The sequence below is a fragment of the Phymastichus coffea genome, unplaced genomic scaffold (assembly GCF_024137745.1).
Source record: "Phymastichus coffea isolate CEN01 unplaced genomic scaffold, Cenicafe_Pcof_1.1 PCOF00002, whole genome shotgun sequence".
In the NCBI taxonomy this organism is placed as follows: domain Eukaryota; kingdom Metazoa; phylum Arthropoda; class Insecta; order Hymenoptera; family Eulophidae; genus Phymastichus; species Phymastichus coffea.
Genome location: NW_026706813.1, coordinates 3070407 through 3094942, shown reverse-complemented (window position 1 = coordinate 3094942; position 24536 = coordinate 3070407). Strand labels below are relative to the sequence as shown.

Sequence of the window (24536 nt, the reverse complement as noted above, 5' to 3'; positions counted from 1 at the left end):
CAACGCGGAGTCTACCATACCCCAAGAGCTCAACTCAAGCCAAGAAAAGCCAAAATCCGGGAGTCACTTGAGGGGAAATCTCTTAGGATTGTGGTACCTCGCGCCCTCTTAGAGGACGGGAGACCGCTCCGGGAGCTAGTTGCAGAGGACCTATGGTCCCGGCAATCTGAATTTAATTCGGGTCGATAAGAAATTACTTCCTATCGACTGGCAATCGGTAGGTGCCACTACTGTGGGTAAAGAATCGCGGCCGTGGTCATAGCAGCCACCCAAAGTTCTTTGCCTCGAGCTCCTGGAGTAAGGCCCGACACCTTTGTGCGAGAGAACAGTCCATTGGGCCGAGTAACTCTCGATGACTAGAACGCACTACGGATGCCGAAACCCTTAGGAAAAATATTTCCACAGAAGGGCAGCATCCTTCCTGCTAAAGAATTGATTAAGCCCTAATAGCTAAAACTATTTTACATTTGAAAGCGAAATTAGTGGCTGTCAGCTCCCTTTGAAAGCGAAAACCATGCACTAAACGTCCATCAGATCCAGTGCTGCTAATGGTGAACACAGGCCAAGATGACAGAAAAGGCAGAAACCCGACATGTTCACTCAAATGCTACTTTGGTTGCAATTCGTCAAATACCTAACCCTGACTTGACCAAAACGAGGTTTGATTAATATCAAACCCAGCGTGAAAGATAAACACGCTGGTACACTCGTACTTAGTTTTAAGTTATATTATAATCAAATTAGTTCTTAAGTAGTTAACAATAATTTAAGCAATAGTATAAGCAGTTGTGTAGTAAATAGTAAGAAAGTTACCAATCAAAGTAAAATAAACAAGAAAGAATCAAAAATTACAAAAATTACAGATTTAAACCTAGATTTAAAATCTTTAAATCAAATCAAAAAGAAATAAAATAAAATAAAATAAAACAAAATCAAAATAAATAATCTAATAACAGATTAAAACACTAGGAAAATAACTAGCTTAATCAATTTGTAAATAAAAGATCCATGGGAAACCATGGAGAAACCCGTCAAGGTAACTAACGAAGCTCACGTCAACACACACAAGTACTCACTGCTCGCACTCGAACGCCACTCGCTTAATTGAACGCGCACGTTAACGCCAGAACTAGAGTTGAAAGCCACCCTCCAGAATCGCCAGCAGCGATTCCAAAGGAGGAAATATATAACTAGACATTGCGTTGTACCTTGAAAGCAATATGGTCAACCATTCTAGGTATAATAAGGCGAGGAAACGTAAGCAGGAGGCGACCGTCGAGAAACCAGAGCACTGCTCCAATACTCCGGCGTCAACTCAGTTTCCTTCGCAAACAAACAATCTTGATGAAAGCAAAGACGATTGCCCGCCAGTTAAGAGGTTTAAGTTGAACACACAACAAAACCCTGAACTGGGCCCGAAACTGAGGATCATACAATTGAACCTCAACAAAAGGCAAGTAGCCAACGATGAGCTGGGAGAAATCATGACAGACAGAAATCTTGACATACAGGTGGCACTGGTGCAAGAACCATATCACTGGAATAACGCGATTTCAGGTATGGGCAGCATCGCAGCTATTCATGGAGCCAAAAAAAGCGAAAAGATCCAAGCTGCGATACTTTACAATCCGCACAGTCACTACTACCAAGATTTCTAATCTGTGTGACTCCTACTGTGTTTGTGCACAAGTAGTCGGAGACTTTGGTGAAATTTATTTCATAAGCATCTACTGCCAGTTCAGCCACAGCAGGAAGACCTATCTTGACAAACTAGCTAAGAGTCTCAAGCAATTGAAAGGCAAAAGAGTCTTAGTTGGAATGGACGCAAATGCCAAGTCAAAGATCTGGTTTAATACACAGGACAAAAATGGAACAGTCATTGAAGAATTCATAGACCAATACGGGCTAATAGTGGCCAACAGGAGGGGCCAGCTTCCAACGTGCCGTAGCACAAGGGGCGAGACGGATATCGATGTAACTTTACATACGTCAAATCTGTAAAACTTCTTGGCTAGCTGGGCGGTGAAAGAATGGACCACCAGTGACCACAGGCCCATAGTGATCCAACTGGATTTTGCCTCACAACCAGCCAGACTCATACGAACCGAAGAAACACTAGAACCAAGGTTTAACATGAGAAAAGCTGATTGGGAGAAATTCGGCAAACTTTGTAAATTCGAGAAAGAGAACCTAGCTAAACTCCCTTTAAGAACCTCTGAAGACATGGAAACATATGTTTCAAAACTTGAAGAGGTCTTAGTAAGGGCAGCAAAGAACTCTACTCCACCAAAAAAGAGAACAACACGCTCTCTACCCTGGTGGAACCCTGACTTTCGAAGTAAGATTTTCATTTCGATACAAAAAGAACGTAAAATCGTCGCTCTGAAAGACAAGGAAGGATCGAATAGAAAACTAAGGAAAGCCCTCCAGAGATCACTTGAGAAATTGAGTCAAATGAAATCTGAATATGCAACGGCTATTAAAAAAGCCAAATGTAACAGCTGGAGAGACTTCTGCACTATTGCAAGCGTAAAGAAAGCTTGGGCGTATCCATACAAACGAGCATCCAACAAAGTCAGAATCTCAAAAGCAATGTGCATGGTTAACCGTAATGGTTCTGTTACAAAAGATTGGAAAGAAACAAGCATGACTATACTAGAAGAATTAATGCCTGATGACGACCCAAGCTGCAAAAATGATACACACGCAAAGATTCGCAGAGATATACGGGAGGTTCCAGTAACCGGCGACGCAAAGCCTTTTCTAATAAGGGAAGTTGAAATGTCCCTTAAACCGAACAAGGTAGGGAAATCACCAGGCAAAGATAGAATAGAGTCGGAAATGCTTGTCAACGCAAAACCATTACACCAGGAACTGACACAACTTTTTAACGCCTGCCTAAAATGCGGAGTATTCCCCAGAAGATAGAAAAGTGGAATGCTAATCATGTTGCTCAAAGGGGCTGAAAAACCCGAGAACGAGATTAAATCATATAGACCCGTATGTCTACTCCACATAGCCGGGAGGACACTCGAGAGGCTTGTGATTCAAAGAATTTCCAACAATCTAAACAGCTCGGACTGGTCTTCGGAGGATCAATTTGGCTTTAAGGCAAACAGATCCACAGAGGACGCCATCAGAAGACTATATGAAATAGTAGACGAGGCAGAATCTGATCCGTCGATCAAGTACGTAGCCGCTATTCCACTGGACGTCTCAGGAGCATTCGATGCCTTATGGTGGCCAAGCCTGCTCTCCCAATTGAACGAAAGAAACTGCCCGAGAAACATCTATAAGCTCCTCCAGAGTTACTTCAGTGATCGAGAAGTAGGCATATATGCTCACTTCGAAGAAACACTGAAAACAGTAACGAAGGGGTGCCCCCAGGGTTCAGTATTTGGACCGGTAGATTGGAACGTCATCTTTGACAAACCACTCCGGACAATCAGGGACGCAGGATATGAAGTACTAGCCTACGCAGACGATGTGCTTCCTATCATTAAGGCAAAAACACGTATTGACTTTGAAAGACAAGCCCAAGAAATCATTAATATAATGATGGACTGGTGCAAGTCTGACAAAATGAACTTGGCAGTACAAAAGTCAGCACTAATATGGCTAAAAGGCCAACTAAGCGAGAGTAGGAACCCTACAGTCAAAATTGGGAAAGACAACATTAGAACGCACAAAACAGTCAAGTACCTAGGAATCACAATCTCGAAAGGCTTCCGATTGGAAGAACATATTCGAAACGTGATTCAAGACTGCAACAGTACCTACTTCGAGCTAAGTAAAATAGCAAAAGTAAATTGGGGCCTAAAATTCAATTCTATGAAAGAGATATATAGTGGCTTCCTACTATCGAAAGTTACATGTGCCGCTGCGGGCTGGTGGCAAAGGACCAACATCAAACAGCAATCTGCTTTAGAAAGATTGCAATGATCGATTCTTTGCAAAACACTCAAAGCCTACAGATCGATCACTCATGAAGCAGCACACGTGCTGCAGCCTCCCGACCGATAGCTCTAGAGCTTGACGCGAGAGTTGTAAAGTACTACGTCAGGAAAGGGAAATCGATTAAAATGCACGGCATCCGAATTAAATCGGAGGAACTTCTATCGGGCAGACTAAAAATCTCGAAAGCCATACAACTCATCAACGATGAAATCGAAAGGGTATAGCAAGAGAGATGGCAGTCAACCACAAATGGCAGGAGAACGTACTGCTATTTCCCAGTAATTAAAGATAGATTAAAGAAGAGGTAGCTAAACCCCAACTACTACACAGTACAGTTCATGACTGGACATGGTGCTTTTAAGTCATACCTCCATAAAAGAGGATTATGCGAAGACCAACTGTGTAGCTGTGGAGAAATAGAAAGCGAAAGCCATATTCTCTTTAACTGCGAAGAATTAAGGGAATTAAGAAAGCCATTAATAGAGGCTGTTGAAGAAGAAGGCCCCATATGGCCTTGCCCAGAAACAGCCCTAGTATCCAGCAGGAAAATCTACAAAGCCTTTGGAGACTTTGCTAGAAAAGTCATAGAGCCCAGGGAAGGAGTACCCATAAAGAGGAGGAAGTGAAGAAATGTAGTTACAAACTACGGTAGAAAGATGCCGCTTCTTACAAGGTCCCTAACCAAAGGACAAAAACTCACACAATAATCTAATTTTTGAACCCAGACAAGTTTATAAAGCTCGAAATTTTTGAACGATAATTTTTGAACATCAACTTCAGAACTAAATTCTGAAGTTCGAATACTTGAACGTGATGAACCCCATTTAACCCAACGACGGAGTTTTGAACCGAATGCGTGGCATGACAGGCAAGAATACTGAAAACTGCCTGGGGAGTCGCCTTGTCGGCTAGACGAGACCCCGCCCTGACATAACAGTCAAAAACTAAATCTAAAGAGCAAATATCAGTATCAGCTAAGTCATAAAAACCATTCTTTAGAAAACGAGATCTGACTTTGGGACAAAACGGGGAAACAACAACCTTTCGAATGACGGATACCCACCAGCGTGAGCGAGGATGACCGAAACGCAATAGGAAGACGTACCTCGGTACGTCGAAGCGATGGACCTGTGAGTCGTGGGAGAAATCCCTTAATACAGGTACGCAGGGTAGGATGTTTTTCGAACGCGAGCCCAGGAGGGGGACTTAGTTGGTTGATCGTCTTAGGAATCTTCCTCTGGCTGTCCTGGCTGAGTCTCCCTTCTGACATCCCAACTAGGGTTGGCCTCTGAGGGGTAGTCGTACCAGGTCCAGCAAATCTCGTAAGATTTGTATGCTGCGTGCTTCCGACGCAGTAGACGTTGGTGCAACTAGAGTCCCGTCGCGCCCAAACCGAGGGTCAAGCCTTTAGTTCCGCTCTCCTTGAGCGTCGAACCGTGAAAAGATCGGTACTCCTTCCGAGGAGGTCACCGCCTTAGATCAAAAAGGTTCCGACTCGCTGAGTGCGTCAGGGATGTCGTAGCAAACTTGACTTCCGGATCCCCAATGTATTTGAAAGCGAAGGGGTGAAAGACAGTGGGCTATGCCAATTTATTGGCGCCCAGAGAGAGGGGTGGAAATGTCTTGATTACGCTATACCACCCTCAAAACGGAAAAGTATGAAACAACGCTTACATTTGCTGCAATTAGTGTATAGAGAGTGCTGTGAGAGAGTGTGTGGGACTATTCGAGTGCGAACCTGCCGTTTGATCCACTGTATTCGAGTGTTTGATAAGGCTCATCCGTGGCCTAGTCCGCATATGTAAGTACCTTCTTGCGTACCTTGTTTCTTTCTCGCTAGCCAGTTATTCTCTCTCTTTTTATCGCTGCGCTGCCTTCTATGTAAACCCACATGCTATATAAATACCGTTTATCTTATGTAATCCTTCATCTTATTTACACCTAACTCTACAACCATCCACGCTTCCCCGTCGACGAATTAACTCAAAGAATAGCTGCTGAATCCGCGACGCTCCCGCGGGCCTTGAGGCGAAACTAAGTATCCGGGCATAGTCTCGTGCGGTTATCGTACGCCCGCAACGAGCTGTATAATATATTCATCGTTCTCTCGCGAAATAACGCGGGCAATTAACTACCCCGTTATACATTTTATATACCGAATTTAACTCTTTACATCCACACTATTATACCACAAAATCAAAACACCTATTTTACCGACAACTAAAATCAATCATTACTATACCCTAGCTACACATATACCTTATAAAATAATTCATACACTCTCCCTACTCTTCTTCTCCTACCCTTTTTACCAATAAAAACTTTAAAATTCTTTTAAATTTCAATTTTTATCTCTCAAATTTGAATTGTGGCGCATCGGAGTCCTCAGGTACCCAAAGCCATTAAAACGAAACGAAACGAAACGAAGAATGCGCGGCGTATTTCTAATCACTGTACCGTTAGAATTATTTTTCAAAACATAAAAGAGGTTAAGTTAGTTAAGTATACGAAAAAATATTGTAATTAATTGTGGTTATTCTTAATTTTATTATAAATATAAAAAGTGTTAAAAAAGTTTTTAGACGTCATTGATAAGATTTATTATATTATTTATTATTATTACAGGTTATAGATCATTAATTTAATTTTTGATGATGATGATTTCGATGGTGAGCCTAGAAGGAAGAAACCTCGAGCTGAAAATTTTATTGAAGAAGTAATTGATAAATATAATGATAATGAATTCAGAGAAAATCACAGGTTTGAGTGAATAACTATTACTTTATTCAACGCAGTAACGTTTAAACAAAATCACAATTTTTTTCAAAGTGAAACTATTTTTTCTAGAATGAGTAGAACAATATTTGAAGTAGTTTGACAAATTATCACACCATTCGAAGGGGAACCCATACGATCTTGGAAATAAGCCGATACCTGCGAACAAACAATTATACATTGCATTGTACTATTTAGGGTCGCCAGACTCGTATAGGTCAGATATTATTTTTAACGTTTTATTTATATAATTATATATTTTCATAGAATTTGTTTCTATTATTTTTTTTCTACGGCACGCAGGTCAATCATTAACAAATTTGATGTCGATAAGGCTACTGCTTGGAGAGCAGTCAAGCGTGTCGTGAGAGCATTGTGTAATACGTAATTGAAGAGACAAATTTATTCGATGACCTACATCAGATGAAGCTATTGAAACTGCAGAAAGGATACAACATACGTACGGTTTTCCTGGGGCTATTGGTGCTATCGATGGAACTTTAATACAAATAGCTTCTCCATACGATGACGCTGAAGCCTATATCGATAGGCATAGTCATCATTCAATTCAAACACAAGTAATATCAACATAAAGTATCTTTGATAAACATTTTTTAATCCATAGTAACATAATTTAATTAATTATTGTGCAGGTTGTTGTAAATGACAAAGTCAGATTTTTACACGTTTTCACTGGAGCTCCTGGTTCAGTCCACGATATGAGAGTATTTAAATATTCCAATATACAGCAAACGTGTAACAATGACTTCTTTCCAGAAAATTGTAATGTAAAGGGCGATAAAGCTTATACCTTACAAAAACATATTATGGTACCATACAGAGATAATGGCCACCTAATAGTAAAAGATAAGTTTTTCAATAAACGTCTGTTAAGTGCGCGAATGATGGTAGGAAGAGCTATTGATCTGCTAAAGGGACGCTTTCGCATTTTGTTTAATATTCCGATGAGAAGAACGGATTTAATTCCGTATTATATTTTAGCTTGCTGCATACTCCATAATATATGCTTGATGGAAAAAGATGATTTTCAATTTTTACATGAACCTGAACACTTTATTGATGATGAAATTGAAGCCATGGATATAGCACAAGAAGCGCAACTTGAAGGTGAAGAAAATAGCGATAGAATACGCAGTCAATTAGCTAATTAAAAAAAATTAATTTTTTCGAAATGAAAATACTGTATAATTGCATTGAATTTATTTTAGAATATATAAGTTATACTAGATATTTTATAAGAATAAAATTATAAGTTAGACAACTTATTAGAATGTAACAATCACTGTTAATACAGAAACTTGTTATAAAATCTGTGTAATAAAATTATAAAAGTATAAACATTTTCTTAAGTATGTTCCTAGCTTCTTAATAAAAAAGGTTACTAGTATTATCTAGTCAATAGATTCAGATTTTTTCTGTTTTAATAGATCTATAAAGCCTTGCATTTTTGCCAAATTTTACTTTTGATAATCTCCATCAATTTTAATTTCTTATCCCCTTGCTTTAACTTTTCCTTCATGTAGTTTTGTCTTTCTTCGTTAAAATCTACATTTGATTTTCTTTCTGCAAAATAATTGATTTAGTATAATAAAAAGTATAATGGTAGTAACTACTTCTTTCATCAATACTTACTTTCTTGTTTGATATTGTTATTAACAGAACGAATGGTCGACGGCAAATCGTTCAAATCCTTCATTGGGATGTTAGATCCAATAGTTTTCTTCTTTATTTGTGCCCACAGTTTCTTAGAAAAAAGACTATGCAAGACCTGAATGTTTGTATAATTAGTAATATATTCAAACACAATATTTATCGTTTTTTTAATATTTTGCAACAAGTACTTACATCATAAAAAGCACAATATTTTTTATCATTTCCAGACTTATTGTTATGCTTTAAACACTGTTTATACTTGCTTTTGAGGGCATCAACTTTCTTTCGACATTGAGTTCCTGTGACAAAATAACCATACTCTTCAAAATCATTTGCAATATTCTTGTAAAATATGTCATCGAATGTATTTTTATGATATTTTGAGACGTTCTCAAAAACAGTAAGAAAAAGTTCCATTTGCAGGTCTGTCCAACGCGAAATCACTTTCAAGTCTAACAATATATAGTAGTACGTCATACATTATAGTTGAATGGAAATTTACACAATTTAAATAAAGCAATTATAAACAGTATATATGCGTGCGTGCGTGCGTCCGCGTGTATAATTTAATAGAACTCACTAGCATCATTTGTAACTTGCTTCTCTAATTTGTTATCTGTGGTAGTATCAGAACACGAAGACTGCTCTTTAATTGTTTTCTGATTTGTCTAATCCGGTAATGGATTATAATTCTATTTCCTATCAGTTTTAAATTTATTCAATAGATCAATTGCATAGGAAGGATCTGAAAAAGATGTATATTTAAATATATTAAAATAATTTTAGGTTTACAAAACATAGTATAAATTACCTCTTGTAGCAGCAGCATGTTGTTCTCGGGTAAGCCACATCCTGTATGTTTTATATTTATGTTTAGGATCTTGGATGCTGAATTCTATAAATTCATTTTCATTGTCTACATTAGAACTTTCTATTAACAGAAAAATAATGTCCATTGATAGATGACAACTAGCGCGAGTTGAGTTTGTCCCGTACGAAGGCTCTTTTAACAGCCGAGTGGCCTTAGACTCGGGCGGTACTCAGGCTTTCGGGCACCCCGGCCTGTTCGCGCGTCAATAATGAAATCTCTGTTAATTATAATTCGATACTCGATAACGTTTTTGTAAAATAAATAATTGAACGTTTATAACGTTCTTCGCTTATTTATTAAAACCAAAAATGTAAAAGTGATTCTCTTTAATAAAGTGGGGAAGCATATGGATACACTTATGGATGTTTACAATTATAATATTTATTCTAGTTTCTTTCACAACATAAATAAGTTAAACAGAATAGATATATATATATATTCTCAGACGCGTAATTTTCGCGTTGCGATGTCTAGTATTCTTTCGGTTACATAAAAAGTATTACTTACTTCGTATTATTATTGTAAATATAAATTGGTCCAGAATATTATTCGCTTCGTGAAATGGCCAATCACTTTTTCTTTAAATCTGATCAGATCAACTGGTCCGATATGTTTTTTTTTTATACAATGCTGTAGTAACACGCGAGACAATGCTAGTTCCTATGATTTTAGTTGTCTAATATTTTCTTTATCCAATAGCGTACCAACACGCAAGAAAATGATAATTCCTGTGGCTTTTTTTGTTTACGCAAAATTATTAAAGCAATCGTACTCGATACTTCTAATATTTAATTAAGACTCAAACAATTAAATATTCAAACTTCTATTATGGTTTTAATTTCAGTAGGAAAAATATGCGGCCTTCTTAATTGAGCGCCCGCTTCTAACTGACTAATTCTCTGTCGCTCTACTTTCGCTGGTTTTGTAACAGGCTGCCGTTTAGTCTATAATCACTTGAAAGTACCTTTATAATGACTAGACGACGCCTAGTTATCTATGTGCTCGAAGTACATCCACCTACCTTGTCTCGGAGTGCGCCTGCGCAGAGTCTCTTCACTATTCCGAGTTGGGTTCCCCCAACTCACCGCTTGGCGGCGCTGTCGCCCTTGCTTAGTAGCGCTCGTGCGGCCGCCGCTGAAACCTAAGTTGACGATTCCCGTCTATCGATATCCGCGCGATCCGTGCTACGCTACCGGCGAATTCGAATCAAAACAAACAAATATAGACGCGACCTCCGGACAAAGGAAAGACACAATAACGACTACTTGATTTAATAAAGGCTAACGTTCACTTTATTAATGCAACTTAATTACACGGGGGTTTTGCCGAGAGTCTTGTGCACGCTTGCGCGAATGACAATACACGCAAATTGAGAGAGAGAGAGAGAAAACCGCGATCACCGCGAACTAACCGCTCGCACGCAACAATTACTTTCCTCGCGCACGCTGCGCGGGATCGCACGCTCTTAACAACGGTAAAAAGGGGAAGGTGCACCTACCGCGAGAACGATGAGGATACGGTGGCCAACCGTATCCGAACAACCAATTGCTGGAACGCCGCTTCGCTGCTCGCTACACCGCCGCGATTACTGCTGCTGCTGCTATCGCTACTGCTGCTGCTGTTGCACCCAACGCACCACACCAAAGTTCGCACTGTTCGCCTTGGCACCATCACGCGAAAACTTCAAAACGGCTCGGGAAAACAGGTTAACGACACAGGCGGACTGAGTGACACAGTCATACTGCCGGTCGGAGCCTCCCCTCCCGGTCATTGCCCCTACGCGCTCTCTCTCTCTCTCGCGAACCGAACGCGGCTCCTCTCGTTTAGCCGCTCATTAACCTCGCGCGAGTCTAACGATTTTCGGTAATCGTTGCAGCCCCCTCCTAGCTTCGAACTACCGGATCGAACTACCTCACTGACTCGCGACCCTAAGGACAGGATTGGGAAAGGAGAGAAACTAACCTCATTTACACTATGCTTTATTTGCCCATCCCGGGGCACCACTCCCCAACATCATCTGCCGGAGCCTCCTGGCGCCTTATGCCTGGGATAGCGCCAGTGCTCCGACTTGTTGGGACACTTAGAGGTTGTGGTTATCCCGGGATGGCCGCAGATGTAGCAGCCCTTGCTCGGTCTTCCACTGGGGCCGGGCTCCATCCCCTGGCCCTGGCTCCCCGCTGGCGGATGTGGCGACTGGGCTGAAGTCGCCGGGGCGGCGATAAATGTAACGCCGCCCACCGTGGCGGACGTGCGTCCCCCCCTGGGTACGCACCACCACGGTAGGGTCGGGGACCGACCCGTCCACACGGACCGTGAACTCCTGCCCGGCGCCGGTGGCCCCCGAGACTCTCTTGGCTTGAGTCTGCGTCGGGGGCCTGGCCGGAGTCCTGGCCGCGGCCCTATCCGTTGCTGCCGTCATTGGTAAAACCGCCGGCGGGCCCGCGGCCGCTAGGGACTCCGGTCCCCGGTCTACGCGCAGCAGGGCCTCTCCATATGCCCTCTGCCGCCGGACCATAGGAGCCCACTCCTATTGGATTTAGACCAACGGCCCTCTTCGGATGGACCGTCGGTCTGGATGGACGCTTCCCGGGTCTCGGGCCTTCTGGTCTGGGCCCTCATCCCTTCCCGGAGGAAGTTGTCCACCCGCTGGCGCGAGCGGCCCTCTCTGGCGGCCACCTCGACCTGGGCCCGGACAAATCTTCGGATGTCACCGATCAGCCGATCGGCGTCCGGACCCAGCCTTAGGTCGAGTAACATCTGTATGGCCGTCTCGAAGGCCTCCTCACTCACTACCAGCTTCCTCTCCATCCGCAAAAGAAGAAGAGGGGAGTTAAGGGATGTCTCAGGTTTAGCCCTTAACCTAACCGTCGCAGCGTCACGCTCGACGCTATTGTTTACGAGGACGTCCCGGTCCCCTACGCTTTCCTCGCGAACATGGCCCATTTGCGGGGGTAGCTGGCAGGACCACCTTCCGCACGTGATGAGCGGTTCTACGGGGCCTGCCTCTTCCCCTTACCGCATTGCCATCCAGGTCGTCTCTACCTGGTGCCTGAGATTCGCACGCAGGGTCCTTGCGCGGCCTACCACGGCCTCGCTTAGCCGGCGCCTCGATCGGTACCTTTGGAGCCGCCGCGGATTTCTCACACTCGTTCGCGGGGGCTGCAATCGCGACGCGCTCGCATATCGGATCCTCGCTGGATTCCTCAACCTTCGCTGGCGGGTCGCCTACGCCCTCCTCTTCCTCCAACGGTGTTGAGTCCCCGCCTCCTGGCTCCTCGTTGTCCTGATCCGAGAATGGACCGAAATAGGGCTTGAGATCCTTGGCGTGGATCAGCTCGGGCAACTCTTCCTGCTGGTTACCGAGGCGGTAGGTATTAGTCTCACATACCTCCTGAATTACATATGGACCAGCATACTTCGGCGCCAACTTCGCTGAAACGCCCTGAGCTGCGGAAGACAAGATGCGGTTCCGCTTCCACACCCAGTCCCCAACCCTAAAGTCGGCCTGACGTCTCCTCCGATTGTAGTAGACCGCCTGACGGTCCGCCTCCTCCCTGGACTTAGAGTCAGCGCGTTCCCATAAATTAGGTAACTGGCGCATGTGCTCACCCCATTCGGTCAGTTCTTGGCCCTCGGAAGCTTCCCGAGCCAACTGATCCTGGGCTCTCCGAAAGGTCGAGGGGGGAGTGGGCTGTCTACCGAAGACCAGCATAGCCGGGCTATAACCTGTCGCGCTGTGAGTTGCCGAGTTCAACGCGAAGTTGAACTCTGGCAGGTGCTCATCCCAGCTCTTATGGTCCCGCTCCACGTATGATATGAGCATGGCCTTGAGGGTTTTGTTCACTTGCTCTGTGGGGTTTGCCTGTGGGTGGTAAACTGGAGTAAGGGCGCGCCGGATGCCGTTCCTCGACAAGTAGGCATCGACCTCCTGATTTTTAAATTCGGTCCCGTTGTCCGAAAGAAATATCTCGGGCGCGCCAAACCTGGTTACCACCCTCTCGTGCAATTCCCGTACGATAGTCCTTCCATTGGCCTTACGTACGGGTACACACTCCACCCACCGAGTGAACAGGTCTAAGAAGACCAGAATATACTCGAACCCTGTCGAGCTCTTTGGGAAAGGGCCAGTAATGTCACTGGCCACCACCTGCCAGGGTCGCGAGACCTCCCGACGACCCATCAGCCCGCAAGGCGGCCTTTGTTCCGCCTTGCTATGCTGACATACCGGGCAACTCCTCACGTACTCTCTGACCTGATCGTACATCTTTGGCCAGAAATACAGGTGCCTAGCCCGGGAGAACGTTCGTTCTCTCCCCTGGTGTCCCGCTGCTGGCGCATCGTGTACCTCCTCGAGTACCTGATGCCTCTTCTCGGCAGGAACCACTAGCTTCCAGGCTTCCTCGTTTTCGATGGACCCTTCGCTCTCCTCAGTCGGATTGTAGTGATACAATCTCCCTCCAACCACCTTCCAGGTGGGCTGAGAATGTGGATCCTGGCATACTTCCCTGTACTTTTGAAGGTACCAGGCATCGGCTGTTTCCGGCTGATGAGTCATGGCATCCACTTCTACCACCCCCTCCTCATAGGCCCTAGATAAAGCGTCTGGCACCACGTTGAGGTCTCCCTTTCGATACTCTATATCGAAAACATGCCCTTGTAGTGCTAACGCCCAACGCGCCAGCCTTCCTGTGGGATTCCTCATACTGTGGAGCCACCTAAGGCAACTATGATCGGTGATGACTTTGAAGTGGTGCCCCTCAACATAAGGCCGGAACTTCCCGATAGCCCATACTACTGCCAGGCACTCTCGTTCGGAGACTGTATAGTTCCTTTCCGCACTGATTAGGGAGCGACTGGCGTACTCAATTACGCGCTCCTGTCCATCGATTTCTTGCGTCAACACCGCGCCTATCCCACTATCGCTCGCGTCCGTTTGTAACACGAACTGCGCGCTGGGATCTGGCGACTGCAAGATTGGTGCCGAGACCATTGCGTCTCGCAACCGTTCGAAAGCCTGCTCCTGTTCCTGCTGCCAAGCAAACGGGATGCTCTTCTTCGTCAGGCGGTTTATCGGCTCAGCGATGGTCGCGAAGTCGGGTATAAAGCGACGATACCACGACATCATCCCCATGAATCGCTTCACCTGTCTGATCGTCCGTGGTACTGGGTACTCCATGATGGGCTTGATCTTCTCTGGATCTGGCCTTACCCCTTCACGGTTCACTAGGACCCCCAGGTACTTGACTTCCGACTTACAGAAGTGGCTTTTGGTCTTATTCACAGTGAGGCCCGCACCCAGGATTCGTTGTAAAACCAATCCCAGGTGTCGCTTATGCTCCTCAAAGGACGGCGAGATAATAATCACGTCGTCGAGGTAAGCAAAAGCAAAAGGATCTAAATCCGGGCCAATCATTCTGTCCATCAACCTCTGGAAGGTCGCGCCGGCGTAAGACAATCCGAAGGGCATTCTCTTGAACTGAAAATGCCCCAGGCCGGGGACTGTGAACGCCGTAATGGGGCGCGACTCCTTTTTAAGAGGTATCTGGTGGTACGCGCTACTCAAGTCCAGTGTCGAGATGAACTTAGCATCCCTGATCCTTCGCAGAATGTCGCTCATGAAGGGTAATGGATAGGCGTCCGGCTTGGTTACTGCGTTTACCTTCTGGTAATTTACGCAGAACCGATATTTGCCATCTGCCTTCTTAACCATCACCTCTGGACTTGACCACCCGCTGGTTGCTGGTTCAATGACGTCGTTGTCCAGCATGGCCTTGACCAGCGCGTGCATTTCGTCTCGCACCCTGTCGGAGACCGGGTAGTATTTCTGTTTACAGGGTCGAGCGTCTCCGATATCTATCTCATGCTCGATCCCCACAGCACAGCCTAAACACTCGCCTCCGTCTGGAATTAATCCGTCGACGAGGCTAGCCACTTCTTGACGCTGTGCTTCCGTGGCTTCTACCAGGCCTACGGGTGCGAGGCACGACGTACCAGTGACGCTTGCCACTTCCAACGGTACCGTCACTTTGGCTTTCGCCAAGTACAGCTGGTCCGTATCAGGGTTCAGGTTGGCGCTGAATTCCCTTACGAAATTCGCGCCGACATAGCAGTCATCAGACAGCAGTGGCGTTATAGCGACCCTTACATCTTTTGTGATTCCCCCTACCGTGAAGGGGAAAATCACGTGACCCAAGATGGGACATGGGCGACCGTCGGCGAGCTTCGCTTCTCCCGCACGCGTGACGTCCAGGCCCAGCCCCATGTCCGATGCCAACCTAAGCCCGAGTTGACCCATTACCGTCGATGAGGCCCCGGTGTCGTAGAGTGCCCTCAACTTGTAGGCACCTATCCCCACCTGAAGCCACCATCTGGTCTCATCCTCGGGTCTGTACCTACGGGGAGCTTTCTCCGTCCCTCTCACCTCTGTGGGCGGGAGGCTTTCACGGCTCTTCTTGCCCTGGGCAGCCGCTACTCGCATCGACGTGCTCTCCCCCGCAGGTGTCTAGGTCGCCGGCGTATCCTCTGGAGTGTCAGGTGGTCTCCTGGAGCTTTTGGGTCTGACGGCCTCCTCTCCGACCCATTCAAACCCCTGCTCCACCACCTGAATCCGGCCTCCGTACCCTTCGAGGATAGAAAATGCCCGGTTACCCAGATCAGGCATCTGTTCGGTCGCTGTCGCTTCCAACGCCACCGCACTGCCAGGTCTCGTAGGGTCCGATATCCCTGGCGAGACCTTCCTGAACCCTGGAGTCGCTGGCGGGCCCCTGCCACGTTCCAGCGACCCGCGACGAGAGGTCACCTTTACTGGGGACGCGGAGGGGACCTCCGTCCTCCGTTTCCCTGCCCGTTTCCCTTGTTGCAATCCGGGCAGTACCTCCTGGTAAAGCCCAGTTTGCCACAAGACGAGCACTTAATCGGTTGGGAGTAGTCTATTTTCCTCCGCTGACCCTCTCGTCGCTGGCCAGGAGACCCAGGGGGGGTTTTATTCCTCCCCTTTTCTTGCGGCCGACCCCTCGGCCGCCTGGGAGAGTTAGCCTTCCTCTCCTTAAAGTACCGGTCCATCTCGCGTCGCAGGGTCGCAATCTGCGACGACACATCCTCAATGCGGTCTGTCGCCTGCGTTGCAGCGATTGTGGGCCGGTCCTCGGGTTGCCTGGCCTGGGTTTTGACCGGTGACTCGGGTTGCAGCTGTTCCCTACCCCGAGGCTTGTTGGACATGGCCGCCGTTCGGTGTCCTGCCCGGGGCGGTGGTGCTTTTGCTGACACCCCCATGTGCTCGGGGTACAACGTGGACGTAGGCTCCAACCTGGTCCTCGGGCGCTCGTCGTCCCGCAAAGCGGTCTCGATCTTAGTCGCCCGGGCGTGGAATTCGTCCACGTTGGAGAACGCATTCCTCCGCAGCTGCATCCGGATGGCGGGTAGGAGATTTGCATACAACAAATCTAACTGCCTCTGCTCTGGTAACGGCGGGCGTAGCTGGGCTAACATGAAGAGGAGGTTGCAGGCATATTCTCGCACCAGCTCTCCTTTCTCCTGGTATCGGCCTTGGGCCTCTTGCAGCAATCTTTGTTGCTGCAGCTCACTCGACCCAAACCAACGTCGAGCGCCAGCCACGAAGTCGGCGTAACTTCTCCACTTGAACTTGTTAAGCTCGTACCAGGTCCTCGCAACGCCTTCGAGGAGCTCTGATACCGAGCACAAGATTTCGCCGTCCGTTAGCCCAGAGCCCGCGCGTAGATCCTCCAGTCTTGACAAGAAGGTGTCTACGCACTCTGAAGCCGTGCCAGAGTATCGCAGCTTCCATCCTCGGACTATCCTACCCGCGTCCCGAGTCGCATAGTACCCTGACGCCGCATTGGCGTCGTACCAGGCGGATTCTTCCGGGATTGCCTGCTCTTCATCTATGTCGGCGTCTCTTGGTCCTCGTCTTGGTGGCTGTTCCGTCCGTGAAGGTACCTGCCTTTGGGGAGCCTCTCGAGGTTCACCAGGGGTCGGTCGCTGGGGTTCCGGAGTACTTCCTGGTACCCTCGGGTCGTAGTGACACGTATACGTGGACTGGAAGTCCACGGTTCTCCTGGGCCGCTCTGGTATGACCGTTCGTCGATTGGTGGGGTCCCTGTTCCTTAACTGCTGGACCTCCACCTGCAGGGCGGTCACCTGGTCACTCCACCGCGCGCATACCTGGTCGTGTCTTTCCAGCATCTCAAGTATGCGGTTAATCCCGACACGGTTGCGCTCGATCTCTTCTTTTAATCGTTCTGTCACGCACCGTTCCTCTTCTTCTTCTTGAGGTTGTAGCTCCTCATTTTCGAAGCGTCGAGCTCTTCGCCTATTTGGCGATCCGGTGGAGCCCTTGCGCTCACTACTGACCCCCGCCGTGGGCCCCTTGACCTCGCCGGTCCCCCCTTCCACTGCGAGCTCTCGCTCCTCCGTCTCGCTCTGACTTTCCTCCTCTAAGTTGTCGTAGACCGCGAGAGTCCGCGTCAGGTTCGCCTCTACCATCTCATCTCTATATAGCAGCATGAGTGGGTGGGCGACAAGATCCTCAGCGTCAGCTGCTTCTAATTCTTGTCGCCTGGACTCCAGCTACCTCTCTCGGCTCCTTCGCCTGCGTTGTGTCGCCTCCCTATCCAACGCCGCTCCTTGGAAGTCTAGGTCGATATATTCGCCTAGCAACCAATACGCTAATCGAACTGCCTGCATCAGCTTGGGACCGTCTGTACGCAACTCCAGTTGCGTCAGGGATCTGTCCAGCTGTGTCGAAGGCAGTTCCGAAGCCCACCGGGTTATCGCGTCGGCGGTATCCTCCATGTCGCTTATGCTGGGGCGTAGGTGACGGTTGAGGTTAATTTCCCTAGTCGACCACCACCGCCTCCTATCGCCCAAGGCGCGAGCGGGGTGTTGCGATTTTTATCGCCAACTACCCAAATACGCCTTTAATTGCAAGGCAACAATACACGTGGTTTGTGGGTGTGTGCAGGTGCCGCGTACTCTGAGGAAGTACGAACTTCCACTTCGCAACTATCTGCCTATAGGTGGAGACTAACTGTTTGCTAGCTCCACCGGGTTAGTAAATCTAACCCTACACACACCTCAATTACGCGCTCTGCAGGTACTGTCGCTCGGTGACTAACCCCCACTTAAATACTTTAATGTGTATGTAAACACTTAAAAATCAAAAAGTAAACCAAAATACGATTTGTCACCTTTTTTTATTCGCGTTAGAGCGACTCCGGACGTCTCTTCGACCCCTGGGGTTAGTGTGCTCTCGGCTCACAAAAGCAGGTGTTATTGGGTCGGAGAGGCGTCTTTCCCCTACCGCAGAGCACGTACCGAACGAGCCACGCGTTACTTTACCCGCTCGCACCTTATTACGCACGCGCGCAAACGTCTCTCTCTCCCGCGCGTCGCTCTCTCTTTTTGTGCAAATTACCCCGTGTGTGACTCCTAATTTTAGTTGGGCGCCATGTAACAGGCTACCGTTTAGTCTATAATCACTTGAAAGTACCTTTATAATGACTAGACGACGCCTAGTTATCTATGTGCTCGAAGCACATCAACCTACCTTGTCTCGGAGTGCGCCTGCGCAGAGTCTCTTCACTATTCCGAGTTGGGTTCCCCCAACTCACCGCTTGGCGGCGTTGTCGCCCTTGCTTAGTAGCGCTCGTGCGGCCGCCGCTGGAACCTAAGTTGACGATTCCCGTCTACCGATATCCGCGCGATCCGTGCTACGCTACCGGCGAATTCGAATCAAAACAAACAAATATAGACGCGACCTTCGGACAAAGGAAAGACACAATAACGACTACTTGATTTAATAAAGGCTAACGTTCACTTTATTAATGCAACTTAATTACACGGGGGTTTTTGCCGAGAGTCTTGTGCACGCTTGCGCGAATGACAATACACGCAAATTGAGAGAGAGAGAGAGAAAACCGCGATCACCGCGAACTAACCGCTCGCACGCAACAATTACTTTCCTCGCGCACGCTGCGCGGGATCGCACGCTCTTAACAACGGTAAAAAGGGGAAGGTGCACCTACCGCGAGAACGATGAGGATACGGTGGCCAACCGTATCCGAACAACCAATTGCTGGAACGCCGCTTCGCTGCTCGCTACACCGCCGCGATTACTGTTGCTGCTGTTGTTGTTGCTGCTGTCGCTGCTACTGCTATCGCTACTGCTGCTGCTGTTGCACCCAACGCACCACACCAAAGTTCGCACTGTTCGCCTTGGCACCACCACGCGAATACTTCAAAACGGCTCGGGAAAACAGGTTAACGACACAGGCGGACTGAGTGACACAGTCATACTGCCGGTCGGAGCCTCCCCTCCCGGTCATTGCCCCTACGCGCTCTCTCTCTCTCGCGAACCGAACGCGGCTCCTCTCGTTTAGCCGCTCATTAACCTCGCGCGAGTCTAACGATTTTCGGTAATCGTTGCAGTTTATTATATAGCCTTTGTCCCTAGCATACCGTCTCTCTCTCGCCCATATGCTTTAGACGTTTACGCTTCTCGTAGCGGCTCGTCTTACCTAGCTAAGCACGCCGACTGCAGCATGCTGTCCCAGCATGCTGACGCAGCGTAAATCAGCCTCTGCCGCTCATTCCCACCGAGTCGCGCATACGAATACTGCTAGCTATACTATGTCCGAACGGAAATCCCGAAAGCAAAATATTATTCGATAGTATATAATTGTAATATAATAGGGCGTCACGTAACATCCATTGAAAAAAAATAAATTTCGTAATATTTTTAATTTATATAGAATTAAATAGTTTGTAATTGAAAAATACATTAACTGATGGATCAATCTTTTTGCCAAATGATTTTGAATTAATAACATCAGGTGAAGTACTTGCAGATTTTTGCTGTTTCAAAAGCAGATTTGTTTTTAATACTCTACCTTTTTTTATTCTCTCAAAAATCTGCATTGCAAAATTATCATCTACAATATTTTTATGGTTGAACAGATATGTAAATATTTTCCAAAATAAAAATATCTTATTCAATATTTACCACACCTGTTACGGCTTTTTCATACATCTTTAGGCTCACCGTAACTTCATACTTTAAGTTTGCTTCAAAGTCATGTAAAATTAATACTTTTGTTGCTCTGTCAGATGATGAAATATTAACTGAATTTGAGGAATTTTCATTATTTTCTTCTTGTTCGTACTGAGTCTCTTGTATTTGTGACGTAATCATATTGGTAATCTCTTGAGAATAAGATCCACCTGCAAAATTTTTAAGTAATTACGCTTATTTACAATTTATAATTTGTATGTGTAGTATAGTATATTTAAGTTTAATAAAAGTAAATCATAAAAAAGCTCAGTAAATACTTATGCGATAAATTTCTTACATCTCGAAGTCTTCTGATGTACTCGTACTTTTTCAGTGGCTAAAATCTTATACGATTTTTTATTTGTATTATCATATAATGTCAATGTCCTCTGAGAAGTCTTTGACTCAGTCTCTCTACTTTGAGAAGTTTCACCGCTCAACTCAGTCTTACTAACTGTAAACAAATATATGTATAAATGATACTTTTTCTACAATTTGGTACATGTTGTAAAGATACACAATTATTTTACCATGTTTTACAGGATAAACTTTTTCATCCAGCACAGTTACATTTTCATAGCCAAAAAAACATCTATGTTCTGAGTTACACAATTCTTTTAGTGTCTTCATGGTGTTACACCATCCACATTGTATTACCAGAAACATTTTAATATTGAAATTATTATTGATTGTACAATTAACATTATATTTAATAGAAAAAAAGATATACTTTATCACAATCATCAAATTGAAAGCTATTCATGTTGTTTTTGTAATCAAATAGGTTAGATTGAACTTAAAATCAGTCTTGGATGAAAAGTCACTCAATTTTAATTCACTAATAAATTCATAAATTAGTTTTTACACTAACTAATAACTTATGCTTATAACACAAAAGCCATCAAAAGGTAGAGAAAACAAACAAAAGAAGAAACAAAAATCGGAAACTTGCAAGTTGACGCATGCTCGCATTGAAAATAAACCCACGTGATCGTACTTTTACCACGTGATCGTACTTTTACCACGTGATCGTACTTTTACCACGTGATCAGAAAGCGACGTTGCCATAAATGCCGGAACTCACTCAGTCAATTTGCGCGTTAAGGAGGCGAGGTTGTTTAAAACATTAAAATAAAATTTGAATGAAATTAATCTCTTTTTTTTACTTTTTTATATTTTTTTCTCTCGTTATATGATACTTGTAACACACTCGGTGCGTTGTTTTTTTTTTGTTTGACTTCAAAACATTTCATGAAAAAATAAAAATTAATAATTTAATTAATTGCATGGTATGTTGCAATAATAAAAAAATTATTAAATACTTTTGCATGGAAATATTTCAAATAACACCGCGAAAACTAGCCTAGAGCCCTACTTTAACCACGAGAGTCTCTTTCCCAACCAGGACTCTGGCCTTCCAAGGATAACGCACGTTTATAGAAGAAGTAGCCATCGATTAATCCGGCACACTGATTATTTATGTACGAGTACCAAAGCTCTCTGCCTATACTTTCATGTACTTGCATAAAAATAGGTACGTGAAATTATAAGTATCTATGTAATATACAAAATAAACAGCAACCAGGTATCTCTATGTTTACTTCTAGGAGAAGTGTGGGCCAGAACATTCTACTCAAAAAAGCTTACGAGTATTTACATTTGATTTCGACATTTTAATCGGATGATCTGGTTATATTTGTGCGACTAATTTTATTTTTGTGGCAAAATAAATATATGAAATATAATAATTATAGTAAAAATGTGATAATAATAATAATTATAAATGAAATAATTATAAAAATAGCCTTTCATAAACCATAAAAAAATAAAAAAATTGACAACGAAATAAGAAAATTCATAAAGAAATTGATTATCAGAAAGCTGGAATCAGAAAAAGGATACACAAAATAAATCTATCCTAATAAAATATCACAAAAAAATTTAGTATTACTCATTAGTTTTTTCAGTGGAATGTTTAAAGAATATTAATCATGTTAATTATTTTTTTCTCTAAACATTTTCATGCCATACCTCAGAAAATTATGAAATGAAAACTTTAATTATTAAGATGATTATTTTTTTTAAATTTATAGTCCTCTCTGAAACTATAAACAAATATTATACAAATTAATACACAAATATATCAACGATATATAAATATATTGTAACGGGGTGATTATTCCGTTTTTATTCCTTAATTCATTCGACACGCAATCATATCGGAATACACGCGGTAACATAAAAATACTCGAATTTATTAACCGGAGAGCAGGAGGGGACGGGAGTCAGTCAACCAACTTACTACTAGCAAGAAATGATAACAGTAAAATCATCGTTTGAATCATATGCAAGTTAGTTTATTTCTCTATGCTCTACAAAATATTTGGCCCGCGTATTTATATTTACATAGCGCACGCGCGACAATAACATGCATCGCCGGAGCGTTCGCAGCTCTTTGTTCGCAAAGTTAGCACATGCACGAAACCGATTCTTACAGAGTACGAGGGACTAGTAATTAGTTTCGCGCAGTCATATGTAGAAAATTGCGATATTAAGCTGGCCAGTTTACCTTATTATCGGTCGCACTATTAGAAGGGGGAAGAATCAAGTTCATATATCCGCTTCCGGGATATTAGTCTTTTTGAAGGAGGTGACTCACACTCTCGGTTTCGCCCTCGATGGCGAAACTTTTCACCCACACACTCACACACTTTTCGTGACAGTGAAGACAAAAGTATATATCTCGGTAGCGACGAAAGTACCACTTTCACTTAATGTTCTGGTAACTCAGCTGGCTCGCTTCTTATCTCTTGGAAAACTCGGGAAAACTCCTATTGTTAATATCTGCAGCTGGATGCTCGGACTGCTAGTCCTCCACTTGTTCTTTCATATTCGCGCGCGTTCCGTCCCGTCTCATACCGATTTCCCTTTTTCTATTTTCCCCAACCAGTAGGTGCTGCCCTAGCAGGTAGCCGCGGGATTGAGACGGTAGCGCTAACACGACGTTTACCGTCACAATATATACAAATAATATTACATTAACAGCTAGTGTATGCGTTGTTTCACACTTTTCCGTTTTGAGGGTGGTATAGCGTATTCAAGACATTTCCACCCCTCTCTCTGGGCGCCAATAATTTGGCATAGCCCACTGTCTTTCACCCCTTCGCTTTCGAATACATTGGGGATCCGGAAGTCAAGTTTGCTACGACATCCCTGGCGCGCTCAGTGAGTCGGAACCTTTTTGATCTAAGGCGGCGACCTCCTCGAAAGGAGTACCGATCTTTTCACGGTTCGACGCTCAAGGAGAGCGGAACTAAAGGCTTGACCCTCGGTTTGGGCGCGACGGGACTCTAGTTGCCCCAACGTCTACTGAGTCGGACGCACGCAGCATACAAATCTTACGAGATTTGCTTGACCTGGTACCACTACACCGCAGAGGCCAACCCTAGTTGGGATGTCAGAAGGGAGACTCAGCCAGGACAGCCAGAGAAAGATTCCTAAGACGATCAACCAACTAAGTCCCCCCTCCTGGTCTCGCGTTTGAAAAACATCCCACCCTGCGTACCTGTATTAAGGGATTTCTCCCACGACTCACAAGTCCATCGCTTCGACGTACAGAGGTATGTCTCCCCATTGCGCTTCGGTCATCCCCGCTCACGCTGGTGGGTATCCATCATTCGAAAGGTTGTTATTACCCCGTTTTGTCCCAAAGTCAGATCTCGCTTTCTAAAGAATGGTTTTATGACTTGGCTGATACTGATATTTGCTCTTTCGATTTGGTTTTTGACTGTTATGTCAGGGTGGGGTCTCGTCTAGCCGACAAGGCGACTACCCAGGCAGTTTTCAGTATTCTTGCCTGTCATGCCACGCATTCGGCTTAAAACTCTGTCGTTGGGTCAAAACGGGGTTCATCGCGTTCAAGTATTCAAACTTCAGAATTTAGTTCTAAAGTTGATGTTCAAAAATTATCGTTCAAAATTTCAAGCTTTATGAGCTTATCTGGGTTCAAAAATTAGATTATTGTGTGAGTTTTTGTCCTTTGGTTAGGGACCTTGTAAGAAGCGGCATCTTTCTACCGTAGTTTGTAACTACATTTCTTCACTTCCTCCTCTTTATGGGTACTCCTTCCCTGGGCTCTATGACTTTTCTAGCAAAGTCTCCAAAGGCTTTGTAGATTTTCCTGCTGGATAC

At 45.1% G+C, this 24536-nt stretch overlaps 1 protein-coding gene across 3 annotated transcripts in view; it reads right to left on the bottom strand.

Annotated features, from left to right (window-relative positions):
• The window catches only part of LOC131663390 (rhodopsin-like), an 833111-nt gene that overhangs the window by 338135 nt on the left and 470440 nt on the right, over window positions 1–24536 (bottom strand). The window lies entirely within an intron of this gene.